At 40.3% G+C, this 14,810-nt stretch overlaps 1 protein-coding gene across 1 annotated transcript in view; it reads right to left on the reverse strand.

The window, feature by feature from the left end:
* LOC138707741 (MAM and LDL-receptor class A domain-containing protein 1-like) overlaps nt 1-14,810 on the reverse strand; it is a 280,376-nt gene that overhangs the window by 156,358 nt on the left and 109,208 nt on the right. The window lies entirely within an intron of this gene.

Below are 14,810 nucleotides of genomic sequence, written 5' to 3' on the forward strand. Positions count from 1 at the left end.
TGCGTTCAATAACGACCGCGTGGCCTCTAGAACGAGGCCGCAGTATTGTAACGCACCTGTGACCCAAGGCCGGCCGATACATTAATAATTATCGTTAGTGTTAGGTAGCAAATCTGATACACAATAGTAGAACACGATACGACGGCAACAACAAACCAGGGATGACCATTTAGGGTTAATATTTAAATTTCATCTTCAAATACAAAAACTATTCAAGAATGTAGAAGACAATAACAATGTAAATAAATACTTTTTAATTAGTTCAAAATTCTGGACATACCTTCCTGACTTATTAATCAAAATTTTATGTCACAAAATATGCAGATCAGGCCCGCACAAACGACGCTCATTGAGCGCGGCCGTTTCTTCGGAACACACAGTCGTCTAACAGTTCGCCGTAAAGGTAGGTCGGAGTGACGTAGGCCTGCTATAGGTAGAGGATAGTCCACGCAGCTATCTGGTGTAGTGTGTATTATCAGTAGCTATTTTACATAATAAAGGAATCTAAATGACGGAAAAGTGATCATCAGGAAAATTCTTTCAATATTGCATGGGAAAAAGTTTATTTTTTCACAGCAGCTAGAGTCAATACCTATCTGCAACAAAAGTTTGAAAGAAAGAGGAAAACATAATATAATGCACAATTACTAGTCACACATACATACGATGTTTTTGTTGGTGAAGATCGCAGTAAAAAGGTTTAGGAGTTGAAAGTTGCATTATTACAGGAGCTAGGGTACGTTAAAATTCATTAATCTACAATAATTTAAATATCTCTCTTCAGGGAAAAGGCCAGCTCATTGTTGATATGTTGAATAAATTACAGGATTTCAGTCGTAAATTTACACTTTTCGTAAGTCAGTTTCGGGAAGGTAATATGGCTCACTTTCCAACGATAAAAACTGCTCGTGATAAATCCATGTTAAACAATTATGTGCAAATATTAATTGAAATTCAAAATGAATTTAATTCTAGGTTCCGAGATCTTGTCTTAATTGGAAAGAAGTTTAAAGTTATCAAATAAATTCCTTCAACACCAGTTCAAACAGTGCCATACGATTTACAGCTTGAACTTATTGATCTTCAATGTGACCTTAAGGCTAAAGACTTTTTGAGTAATACTACTAGCCTGGTTGAGTTTTACAAGATTAAATCTCAGCAATAATATCCACGACTACACAGGCTAGCTGTGAAAATAATTGCTATGTTTGGCTCAACATTTATATTTGTGAGTAACTGTTTTCTGTAATCAACTTTACTTTAATAAAGGCAGGCATCGAATATATTTAACTGATGTTTCATTAAGATCAGTACTGTTCCTTTCAACTGCCAATAGCATAAAATTCCGTTTTGATGTACTCATAAATAAAAAAATATAACAAAATGATATTGTATATTTAAATAGCTATAGAATTTTTACTATTTCTGTAAAATAAATATTTCTTTATTAATTAATAATAGTCCAAGAAACTTTTGTAAACAATGAACGGAAATTCATTTCATGAACACTCGTACTAGTGCTTCCTTTTGTGTACATTTTGTACGACATCCCCCCCTTCTTCCAGTCCACCCTTATACAGATCGCAGCCAATATCTGCATTCCGTTCGCGAGCTGTGAGCCGACTCGGAGAGCGCAAATGTTGTGCAGGGCTGATATAGACCTATTTTCCAATTGTTTATTTTTAAATAATGATTTGAAAATATTTAAACATAAAATTATTCGAAATGAGAGTAGATAGTATTATGGGAAGGATACTACTAAGGAAAATAAATTCTTGGGTCATATTATAACGGAAGAGTATAGTACCGTTGAAAAGAAGTGTTTGCATTTTCTTTGGGACACGAATTTGAAATCCAATTGGCTAGAAGATTTAAAGAACAAGGTGGGTAGATTAGGTCTAAAATGATTATGGGATGAAATTCGGGTAATGAATTTAAATGTAATTTGTAAAATTATAAAACAAATATGGAACGAAATTACGAGACAAGAGTTACATCAAAATCTCAAATGATTAAGAATATTAAGTAATTTTAAGGACATGAAAATTGCATGGGAACAAGAAGAATATGTAAGAATAAATAATAGGGAAGTAAGGATTTGCTTAGCTTGGTGGAGACTAGGAATATGGAAACTGAAAACAAGAGGGGTACCGTAGAGAAGGATATCTGCCCCCTTTGCGACATGGGAGAAGACGCGTTCCATATAATATTAGAATGTCAAGAAACAGACAATAAAAGGAAAAAGCGGTTAGATAAAAAAAATTTTGAGTATGAAGAGATATTCAAATTTTCAAATTTATTTACAATTTACATTTGAAATGAATACATGTGAATAGATACCCGAAATAAGCATATGCTCGTGCTCGGGTACAGTCCAGTAGTCTACATAAAATTTTACAGAGATCAAATAATAATGCTGAAGATAGAAATAATAGTAACAATAATAATAATAATAATAATAATAATAATAATAATAATAATAATAATAATAATCGTGACAGAAATGATACAAAGATTGTAATACAAAATAATTCATTAATAATAATAATAATAATAATAATAATAATAATATCAATAATAATAATGATGATGATAATAATAATAATAATAATAATAATAATAATAATAATAATAATAATAATAATAATAATAGTGATAAAACAAAAATATTTACAATAATAAAATAAATACTAAGACGGATAAAATAAAATATAAAACGACTAGCGAGAGTTAACACAACTTAAATAAGCATATAATAACCGGTAAAAATGACGAACTCGATAATCAACAGAAAAGTTCGTTGTATCGCAGACGACAGCAACCGCCGTATTGACATTGTGCTGTGCATTAATGGTAGTAGGGGGGAGCCGAAAGTCTACGTAAGTGCCATTCTCTTCGAATCTTCTCGTACAATCATGGAAAGTTAATGCTGCAAAAACAAAATGTCTACGAGTCAAACTGTTCATTATTACCAGGATGAATACAAATAATACTGAAATATATTAATCTAGTTTCAGTTATAGATCTCCCCTTTTGTGCAAGAGTTATCGTATAAAAAATATTTTATGAATGGTGGGGAAAATATAAATTTCGAGAGCTCTCTAGTGACAAGAGATAGTGACAAGTACAATCAAGTGTATCTGTGGTGATGCTAAGAAATCATTTATTGGAGATATACACTGTTATTAATATAAATAAAAAATGAAATTGATCAAATATCATACAAACATTTTCACTTTATTTTTAAACTTAAGAATGTGTAAATTGCTTAGGTCTGGATAATTTTTCAATACTGAATTGTATAGTCTTGGTCCATAATTCCTAGTGTGTCTTAATCCAGCTGTAGTGTGGCATTTAGGTTCTGCCAAAAGAGTTGGGACATTTCTTCTGGTGTTATGTATATGTTTCTCAGTTATAAAATTCATTCGATTTTTTGTGAAAATAAATTAGTACTGTATGTTTATATATTTGCTCAATTTTTAGTACTTGGAATTCAGAATAAATGAATTGTGTCGGATAATCAAGTGGTTTATGCAGACAAATTTTGATGATACGTTTTTGTAGTAATATTAATGGAGTTAGGATAGTCTTTGTCATTCCACCCCATCCTATTATTCCGTACTGAATGACTGATTGAAACAAGGCTAGATAAAAACACGGAGAACATAGATAGGCATATATGCACGAAGGGTTACAAAGTTGTGAATTGTTTTCCGTAACCTATTACATAAATATGTTACATGTTTATTCCATCTTAATTGTTGATCAATGATAACACCTAAGTATTTTACTTGCGTGGATTCTGTCAAGGTAGAGCAATTGCAATCAATCAAGTTTATGTTACTGCAATTGTGTATTTTTAAATTTGTATGCTTATCGAGTTTGATTTTTCTCAGACTAGAAGCCGTTAATGTAAAAGGAACTGCAGTTGTTTTTGAAATGTTCAATGAAAGCAAATTTTCATCTAACCATTTCTTAATTATATTCATACCTCTATTAGCATTTGGGTAGGCATCATTCCAATTCGACCCACTAAAAATTACGGCTGTATCATCGGCATATGCGAATATATTTCCAGATGTGTTTCCTATATCAATATTTAGCAAGTCATTGATATATATTAAAAATAGTAGAGGGCCTAAAGCCGTACCTTGTGGCACACCTATATTTATATTATGAATTTCACTGTGTTGGTCGTTAAATTTCGTTAATTGGGATCTGTTGCTTAAGTATGACTTAAATAAATTTAAAGCGATTCCTTTAATACCGTAGGCATGAAGTTTAGAAGTGAGTATATTATGGTCTACACTATCGAAGGCTTTTTGAATATCTAGAAAAACTCCTAAACATTTTTTACCCGAGTCTAATTCTTTAATAATCCTTGATGTTACGTTCATAATAGCGTCGTCTGTGCTCATGTTAGTACGGAAGCCAAACTGCTTTTGACTTAATAGACTTTTTTTTTCTAAGAAATTAATTAGCCTGCTTTTAATACATCTTTCTAATAGTTTCGAGAGACTTGGTAAGAGTGAGATGGGTCTGTAGTTACTGAGATTGTTTCTGTCACCAGATTTGTATATAGGTATTACCACAGCACACTTTAGATCAGTTGGAAATACACCTTGTGATAGGCACAAATTAAAGACATGGGTTAGTGGTTCCGATATAGGTTCAATAATCATTTTGAGTGTTCTAGTAGTGATACCATCAACACCCGGAGCCACATTATTTTTTAAAGTTTTAGCAATAGTTATAATTTCTTTATCACTTACGGGAAACATGAACATTGATGATGGCGATGATGATGATGATGATGATGACGATGACGATGATGATGATGATGATGACGACGACGACGATGATGATGATGATGATGATGGATAAGAAAAGGAAGAAGAGGGTCTTGTGTTTTTGTTTATTTTTGATGCTATACTGTGTCCTGTTTGTAAAGTGAGCATTAAATTCGTTTACAATATCATGATGATTCTTAATAATTAAGCCATCTTTATTTACTATTTCCATAATACTGCAGCTTTTATTTGTTGAAACGTTGGTAGCTTCGTTAATAGACTGCCAAAATCTTTTGGGATCATTCCTATTGTTGACAAATTTCTCTGAGTAGTAACTAACTTTCATATTTCTTATAACGCAAGTTAAGATATTTCTGTACCTTTTATATTTTTTTGATAAATCTTCAATCAAAGGTTCACTTTTTACTTTTTTGGCTAGTCTGTCTCTTGTGCGTATTGGTTTAACAATACCCGAAGTGATCCAGGGTTTTATTTTTTTATATTTACTGGGTACATTATTACAAGTATGAAAGGTATATTTAGTTATTAGATCGCGGAGTATTTTGTAAAAATTTTGAAAACTAACTTCAACGTTTCGGCAATCAAAAACCGTTTCCCAGGTCTCTGAGCTAATATTTGCGACTAAGTCTTTGTAATTAACATGTTGCTTGCAATAATTATTATGTAAATTTATGATGGGATCCTTAATAATATCTTTAGTAGTGATAGTGACTAGTCCAAATACCATAAAATGGTCTGTAATTGCACTATTATATACTCCAGATTTGAAATCTAAGTTAACAGATGTCTTGAAGAATATATGATCAAGGCATGCATTATATCGAGTAGGGGCATTTAAGTATTTCAAAAAACCATATTCATGCACAATATTCAAATATCCGTTGCCAGAGTTATCTAAATTGTGTTCTAAAATTTGAATATTAATGTCACCTAAAATAATATGATTTTTAACGTCTTTTAGTTCATACAGAGATTGTTCAAAGCTATCCAAAAAATCAATTTTGCAGTTATTTGGAGATCTGTAAATTGCTGTTAGAATAAAATTGTAAAGTAAGGCAGATCTGGGGCAATATAGAATTATAACACGTCTGTCTTACAAATATATGATATATGAATGAATTTATCATATGAGCCGTTCCGAGCAGAAGTGGTGTAAGTCAAAAATGGGTAATGAGGGTTAAAGTAAAGATTCTGTAAAATACAACGCAAAGTAGCAATTAATATTAAATTTATTTAAACTACTAGTAGTCAGTGGATAGCAAGAAGACTATATTAATTGTTACTTTGCGCTATATTTTACATAATTTTTACTTTAAACCTCATTACCCAATTTTGACTTACACCACTTTTACTCTGAACGGCTCATATCATGTCATATCGTATCATATATCAAATCGTATCATATCATACCATATCATATATCATAACATAACATATCATATCATATATCACATCATTTCATATCGTACTGTATAATACAACAGGCCTACATCATATTATATATCATCTCTATACATAAAATTCACATTTTTCCGCAGTGCATACTTTTTCTATTACTAGACCACAACATTATTATTAATGTCTATATACAAAGTGAACAATAAGTATGGAATATTGTTAATAACTTTAAAATCTGAACGTTTCTTAAAGTGTTAAATGCTATATTTATCAACTGCATCTCGCTTAATATTTTGCACATAATTTAGCAAATTTATAACCTCGTGTATACAGAATATGCCAAAAACACAATTTTCTTAAATGTTCGTTCGTTCGTTCGTTCGTTTGTTTGTTCTTTAATTTATTCATTATTACATTTTTTAACTTATCTCTATTCTCTGCGTGGAGAGGTCAATTTATTCGTCATTGTACTGTTTATTTTTTTTTAATTTTCTATAGTTATATATATATATATATATGTATATATATATATATATATATATATATATATATATATATATCAAAATATGAATAGCATAAAGTAAAAATTCAGTTATTCTGTTTGCATTTTAACTCCTAAAATTTAAAAAAGTGGAGATCATTCCATCCCATAGCCCTAAATCAGCTTGTGTGAGACTGAAAGGGATGGAAAAGTGGCGTAAACAGGTTCGATTTGTGATATACAGAGTAAACGGAAAAGACACGTTATAACTGAAGATAACATATACCTTATATTCAAATTATTAGATGCTACTGAATTTGAAAAGCAGCCTCTTTGTCCTAGTTTCTGCAGAAATAATTTATTCCACAAACATTAAAAATTTGAAATGATAAGATACCTTAGTTTATTTATTTTGAATAAATGTCATTTGCCTTTAATGCGGGGAAAAGAAGTTCATTATTCTTGTTTGAGGAATGCGCTACAGAGTTCTAAATCTCCTACAATTTTTATCTGATTTCAATGATATTGTGACAGCGACGTGAGAATCGAACTCACGACCATCGTCCCGCAAGAAAGCAGATCGCACAGGCTCCACGGAACATTGAGTGACGTCGCGCGGTGGAGAGAAGAGAGAGGGTGTATTACGTCAACGCAACGAGTCTGCGCGCAGCTGCTACTTAACGCAGTGAATGTGGAACGACCTTCTCGACTATTCCAGGAGTCTGTCGATGTAGAGATATCGAGATAATTCTCTACACAACTGTAGAAGGTTCTCGCAACTATGATTTCGCTATAAAAGAGCAGGCGCCAGCGAACTAGAGTTTCAGAGTTTTCAGTTATTCAGTCAGTGAGAAAGCCAGAGCAAGCAAGCCAGCCGGAGTTCGACTCGAGTGTGCGTCCGCATCTGCGTCAGCATCCGAAGGCCTGAGTTCGAGTGCAGTGGACCGCAGTTGGAGGGACCTGAGTTCGAGTGCAGTGGACCGCAGTTGGAGGGACCCGAGTTCGAGTACAGTGAACTGTCTCTGAAGGTCTGTGGTTCGAGATACTGTGAACTCGAGTGACTGAGATAGAAGAACTGTGAACTGAGAACTGATAGTTCTGATTTGTAAATAGTGCTTTGTAAATATTAGTTAAGATTAACAGTTCATTGTTGTGCGTAATAGTCCAAGTAAATTGTCATTGTCGTCGGTGGAGTGCTATAACGAATACTTTGTTGAGTGAAGATCCAATTGTTGACGAGAGCCTTTAAGGTGAATTGTAGAAAGGAATTATTGTTGTGACGAATAAATTACATTGTTGTAACTAATAAAATTTACATTGGTGTCAGAACCGGGACATTATCGACAATGGAGAACCTACAGCAGATCCTGCAAGCCATCGCAGAAATGAAAGCAGAAATGAAAGCAGAAATGAACATGCACATTAGTGAAGTAAAAGATAACATGAACAAGCACATCAGTGAGGTTAAGAACGACATAAGTGATGTTAAAACGGAGATGAAAAGTGACATAAGTGAAGTGAAAGGCGACATAAGTGGAGTGAAAGGCGACATAAGCGGAGTGAAAGGCGACATCAGCGGAGTAAAAGATGACGTCACTACGCAAATTGAAAGCGTTTCAGCCCACGTAGATGGAATTGTCGCCATCGTGAAAGACGAACTCAAAGCCGATCTTGACAACCTAAACAAGAATTTTACAACTATAAACGAGACAGTAACCGAATTGAGACAGGAGGTAGACCATTTCGACGGCAAAATCCGCGATCTCGAGCGTCGTCAAGAGCAGACGAGTGAGGTGATGGACAAACACGCTGAGGAAAACAAGCACATACTCGCGTTAATGGACCAACACGCTGTAGAAAACAAACACATCCTCGCGTTGGTGGATCGCCAGGCTAGAAAACAGAAACAGATAATTGCCGAGGAAGTTCAACGGGCCGTGGAAAGATCGACGTCAGCATTGAGGACCTCACATAGTGCCCCTGCGGAACCATCGGCTTCAGCCAGACATCACAACGTCAAGACGCCGAAGTTCGAAGGTACGACGTCTTGGGCGATATTCCGTCGCCAGTTCGAGGCCATCGCAGAGCACAATGGGTGGACGCTGGCAGAGAAAACTACTCAGCTGCTGGCCGCGCTTCAGGGACAGGCGTCGGAGATTCTTCACAGCGTTCCAGAAGATGGGACAGCCGCTGAGATAATGGCGGCCTTGGAGGGACGTTATGGTGACCATCAACTTGCTGCAGCATTTAGGACCCAACTAAAAACGAGGGTCCAACAGTCAGGCGAGTCCCTGCAAGAATTCGCGATGGCGGTGGAACAACTGGCCCATAAGGCGCTCAGGGGCCTACCTAATGACTTCATCGCTGGAGAGGCGGCCTACACCTTCGGCAGCGGAGTTCGAGACCCGGAAATAAAGCAACAGCTACTCTTGGCAGAGCATCGCACCATCAATGCAGCTCTGGCGGCGGCCCTCAGGATGGAGGTAGCCAAGTTGACGGCGAACGTCTCGGCATCGCACCGGATTAGGAGCGTCGCGGCGGCCGACGTCGAGGAACGTCAACCGAAATCACCCGAGCGACGAAGACGAGGAGTGCCTACCTGCTGGTCCTGCGGCGAGCCTGGACGCCTGAGGAGGGACTGTGACCGATCTGGTCACAAACAGGAAAACTAAAAGGGGCCGATGCGATGAGGGGCACGTCGGCGCCGTCATCACCATCCCCTCGGCTGATCTTGAAGACGGTTAACAGAAGATGCGACGATGGGCTGATTGCTGACGGATGGATAAGAGGCCGCCCATGCAGAGTACTGGTAGACACCGGGGCGTCGCTCACTATCGCCAGACCGGAAGTCGTGCGTGGACTACCTGGGAGGACGCCGCTGCGCCGGTATGAGCTACGTACTGCCTCAGGCGAGAACCTGCCCATCCAAGGAGAGGTTTTCCTGGACTTGACCTTGGGAAAGAGGAGACTGGAGATGTGGGTGTTCGTCGCCAACATCACTGAAGACGTCATCCTGGGACTCGACGCCATGCGGATCTTCGATGCAACGGTGGACGTCCGGCGCCGTATCCTCCGTTTTGGTCAGGATGAAGTGTTCCTGAGGGACGTCGAAGACCAACCCATGGCCAGCAGACTCACCTTGGAGAATCAAGTGACAATCCCAGCTGGCTGCGAGATGGTGGTGACGGCAAGACTGGACGGACAACCTAAGAGAAACCTGCTCCTCGATTCGCAAACAACTCCGATAGATGGGGTTTATGTGGCCAGATCCCTACTCCCGAATCAGAAGGTGGTACCGGGGAGGGTCCTGAATGTCACCAATCGGGACAAGGAGGTGCCTAGTGGAACTGTACTAGGTAACGTCGAGCCGGTGGTTTCTGTGACGTCGCTGGCAGAAAACGAGGAGTGTCACCGATCACGTCCAGATTTAGACCCATCACTGAAAGAGCTGGCTCGAGAATTGCCGGCGAATTTAAGCAAAAGAGAAAGAAGACAAGTCCACGATCTACTGATAGAGTTTCAGGACGTGTTCAGTCTGTCTGAAAACGACTACGGGAGAACGGAGAAAGTTCAGCACCGCATTGACACCGGAAATGCTCGCCCAATCAGACAACCTCCTCGACGCGTCCCTCTAGCTAAACAGAGGGAGATTGACAGCCAACTGGAGGGCATGAAAGCAAGAGGGGTCATCGAGGAATCCGACAGCCCTTGGTCATCACCTGTAGTGCTGGTGAAGAAGAAGAATGGGGACCTGCGTTTCTGCGTGGACTACAGAAGACTGAATGACGTCACCAGGAAAGACTGCTTTCCCCTCCCACGAATTGACGACACCTTGGACACCCTGGCCGGAGCAGAGTGGTTCTCGACGTTGGATCTCAAGTCAGGATACTGGCAGGTGGCGCTACATCCTGAGGACAAGGAGAAAACGGCATTCTCTACAGGCCAGGGACTATGGCAGTTCACCGTTATGCCGTTCGGCCTCTGCAACGCCCCGGCTACATTCCAGAGACTAATGGAGTCTGTAATGAGAGGCCTGACATACGACACCTGTTTGCTGTACCTTGATGACGTCATCGTGGTGGGCAAGACTTTCGGCGAACAGCTGTTGAATCTGAGGAAAGTGTTCAAGAGACTGCGACAAGCCAGACTGAAGTTGAACCCGAAGAAATGTCATCTATTCCAGAAGAAGGTCAACTACTTGGGACACGTAGTAGGGACCAACGGAGTGGCCACTGACCCGGAGAAGCTACAAGCCGTCAGAGGATGGCCTAGACCAAGGGACAAGCAGGAGCTGCGCCGCTTTCTCGGCCTCTGCACTTATTACAGAAGGTTCGTAGCTGGGTACGCCAACATCGCTAAGCCTCTAACCCAGCTGACCGAGGAGAAACGACAATTCCAGTGGACAGACGAGGCGGAGTCATCCTTCCAGTCACTGAAAGAGGCGCTCTGCACTGCTCCTGTACTGGGATATCCCATCCCTGGAAGGAAGTTCACGCTCGACACGGACGCTAGCAACGTAGGCATCGGCGGAGTACTCTCTCAGGAACAGGACGGGCAAGAGAGGGTGATTGCCTACTTCAGCCGAACATTGTCCAAGGCTGAGAGAAACTACTGCGTGACCCGTAGAGAACTTCTTGCTATTGTGGAAGCCCTGAAGCATTTCCACAAATATTTGTATGGCCAGGAGTTCCATCTGAGGACAGACCATTCTGCACTCACCTGGCTATTGGGCTTCAAGAATCTGGAGGGGCAGACCGCCCGTTGGGTTCAACGACTGCAGGAGTACAACTTCACCTCCGAACACCGACAAGGGAAGAAACATTCCAACGCTGATGCCTTATCACGACGCCCGTGCCCGGATGGCTGTAAACACTGCCTGAAAGTAGAAGAGCGGGATGGCGCCCACGCAGTCCGAGCAATTGCCGCCCAGCCGAGCCCAGGATGGGATAACGCCGCCATAAGGAGGGAGCAGCTGGAGGACCCAAACATTGGACAGCTACTACGTGATGTGGAGTCCGGCCAGAGACCAGTATGGGCCGATATCGCCAACCGTAGCACCACTTACAAGAGCTACTGGGCCCAGTGGGAATCCTTCACTGTCAAGGACGGTATCCTGAAGAGGATTTGGGAGTCGGCCGATGGAAGGACCCACATAGAACAACTTGTCCTGCCCAGGAGCAAGGTGAAGGAAGTGCTGGAGGAGACTCATGCTGGAGTGACTGGAGGCCACCTGGGAGCCAACAGGACGCTGGACAAGTTAAGGCAGAGGTTCTATTGGTTGCATCAGAGAACCGACACGGAACAATGGTGCCGAAGATGCGACACCTGTGCAGCCAGTCGCGGACCAAGGACCCGCAGCAGGGGAGCCATGCAGCAGTACAACGTGGGAGCTCCTTTTGAGAGGATCGCCATCGAAGTTGCTGGACCGTTCCCGGTCACGGATCGCGGGAACCGCTACCTGTTAGTAGCCATGGATTACTTCACAAAATGGCCAGAGGTGTACGCGATTCCTAACCAAGAGGCTTCGACGGTGGCCGACGCGCTGCTTGACAACTTCATCTGCCGATTCGGGGTGCCCCGGGAATTGCATAGCGATCAGGGGCGCAACTTCGAATCCAACCTGATGGGAGAATTGCTCGAGCGTCTGGGGGTGCATAAAACCAGGACCACTCCCCTCCACCCACAGTCCGATGGTATGGTGGAACGCTACATCAAAACCTTGGAAGAGCATCTGCGGAAGGTGGTGTCCAACCATCAACGAGACTGGGATGCCAGAGTCCCACTGTTCCTCTTGGCCTACAGAGCTTCGGTCCACGATACAACAGGGATGACACCGGCAAACATGGTCTTCGGGAGAGAGCTGCGCCTGCCCTGTGATCTGCTGTTTGGCACGCCACCCAGCGCCGACCAGCCAGCAACTGACTATGTGGCAGAACTCACCGAGAAGTTGAATGGAGTTCACCAACTGGCCAGAGAGCACCTCAAAATGGCCAGCGACAGGATGAAGGTGCGCTACGACAGATTGGCCAACTCTGCAGGATTCCAGGAGGGCGACCTGGTGTGGCTGTATCGACCTACCAGGACCAAAGGGAAATCACCAAAGCTGCAGCGTGCCTGGGATGGACCATACTGCGTGGTGACCCGGATCAACGACGTGGTGTACCGGATCCAGCGACAACCTCGAGGGAAGATGATGGTGGTGCATCTGGACCGATTAGCAGCCTACCAAGGGACTGCCCGGGACGAGCAGCCCTAAGGAGGGGGCAATGTGACAGCGACGTGAGAATCGAACTCACGACCAGCGTCCCGCAAGAAAGCAGATCGCACAGGCTCCACGGAACATTGAGTGACGTCGCGCGGTGGAGAGAAGAGAGAGGGTGTATTACGTCAACGCAACGAGTCTGCGCGCAGCTGCTACTTAACGCAGTGAATGTGGAACGACCTTCTCGACTATTCCAGGAGTCTGTCGATGTAGAGATATCGAGATAATTCTCTACACAACTGTAGAAGGTTCTCGCAACTATGATTTCGCTATAAAAGAGCAGGCGCCAGCGAACTAGAGTTTCAGAGTTTTCAGTTATTCAGTCAGTGAGAAAGCCAGAGCAAGCAAGCCAGCCGGAGTTCGACTCGAGTGTGCGTCCGCATCTGCGTCAGCATCCGAAGGCCTGAGTTCGAGTGCAGTGGACCGCAGTTGGAGGGACCTGAGTTCGAGTGCAGTGGACCGCAGTTGGAGGGACCCGAGTTCGAGTACAGTGAACTGTCTCTGAAGGTCTGTGGTTCGAGATACTGTGAACTCGAGTGACTGAGATAGAAGAACTGTGAACTGAGAACTGATAGTTCTGATTTGTAAATAGTGCTTTGTAAATATTAGTTAAGATTAACAGTTCATTGTTGTGCGTAATAGTCCAAGTAAATTGTCATTGTCGTCGGTGGAGTGCTATAACGAATACTTTGTTGAGTGAAGATCCAATTGTTGACGAGAGCCTTTAAGGTGAATTGTAGAAAGGAATTATTGTTGTGACGAATAAATTACATTGTTGTAACTAATAAAACTTACAATATGTTAACTAATAGTTTCTTCCTTTAACATTAGATGATGTTGAAATATTCAGATTATTTTGGTTTGCAAATATGGTCGATAAAAATCAAATAAAAATGCGTATCTTAACAATAAATCAGATTACACAAGGATAAATAAAGTTTTTTTTTTTAGTTACGTGGCTGAACATGTAGCTGAATAAGTGAGTAATGAAAATGTGTATCTTTTTTATTATTTGTGGCTTGGCATAAAAAATATTGTTGAATAATTTTTTGAAATACTTTTCTTAAGATCATGCCAAAAATTATACTGGCTTTATTTTTAAAGTGAAGTAAAGTATAATACAAATTTCCATAGAATACAATGTTTAAAAAGTGCAGTAAATTACAATTGCATAATCATACTTAGTTTTTGAGAGATCTGATTTCATAGATTTGAAATTATAAAATAAATTTGAATTCCGGGAAACTGCATGTGAAGGTGACCTGACGGTCACGTTAGCTTACGGCCTTTTGAAATAATTAATATTTAGGTCACCCACAATTCGAGTAATAAAAAGAAACTTTGCAAAAATATTTCTCACGGACTAAGTACCTTTTTATGAGGAAATTGAAAAATGGTGAAAATTTAAATATTTAACTTTAAGTGTACAATAAGTTATTTTATTTAATTACCGTAAAATGGGGTGAATAGTAGGTCTATCAATTTCAAACTTCTCACAACATTTTCCATAAGAAAATCTATACAGGAAAATTTTAGTCATAACCAAATGATTGAATCTTTAGGCATAGATGCCTATTGTAATCATAATTCATTCATTTCATTTATTTAACCATTAAATATATTTTTGTTTTGTGATCCTGTTCACCCGAAAGGTGAGGTAAATAGGATCGCATGTATTATTTAATGCCTGATCCTTTTCCAATGGCCTCTGGGTGAATAGGATCACTACATTTTTTTTTCTTTTACCCTGACAATGTTGCTAAAGGGGAAACGCAATTTATAGCAATTACTCAGTATAAGTAATAGGTGAAATCACAGCAACTTCCTTAAAAAATTCTCTTCAAATTTGCTTATGTTA

Source organism: Periplaneta americana, chromosome 10 (genome assembly GCF_040183065.1).
Source record: "Periplaneta americana isolate PAMFEO1 chromosome 10, P.americana_PAMFEO1_priV1, whole genome shotgun sequence".
Taxonomy (NCBI): Eukaryota; Metazoa; Arthropoda; class Insecta; order Blattodea; family Blattidae; genus Periplaneta; species Periplaneta americana.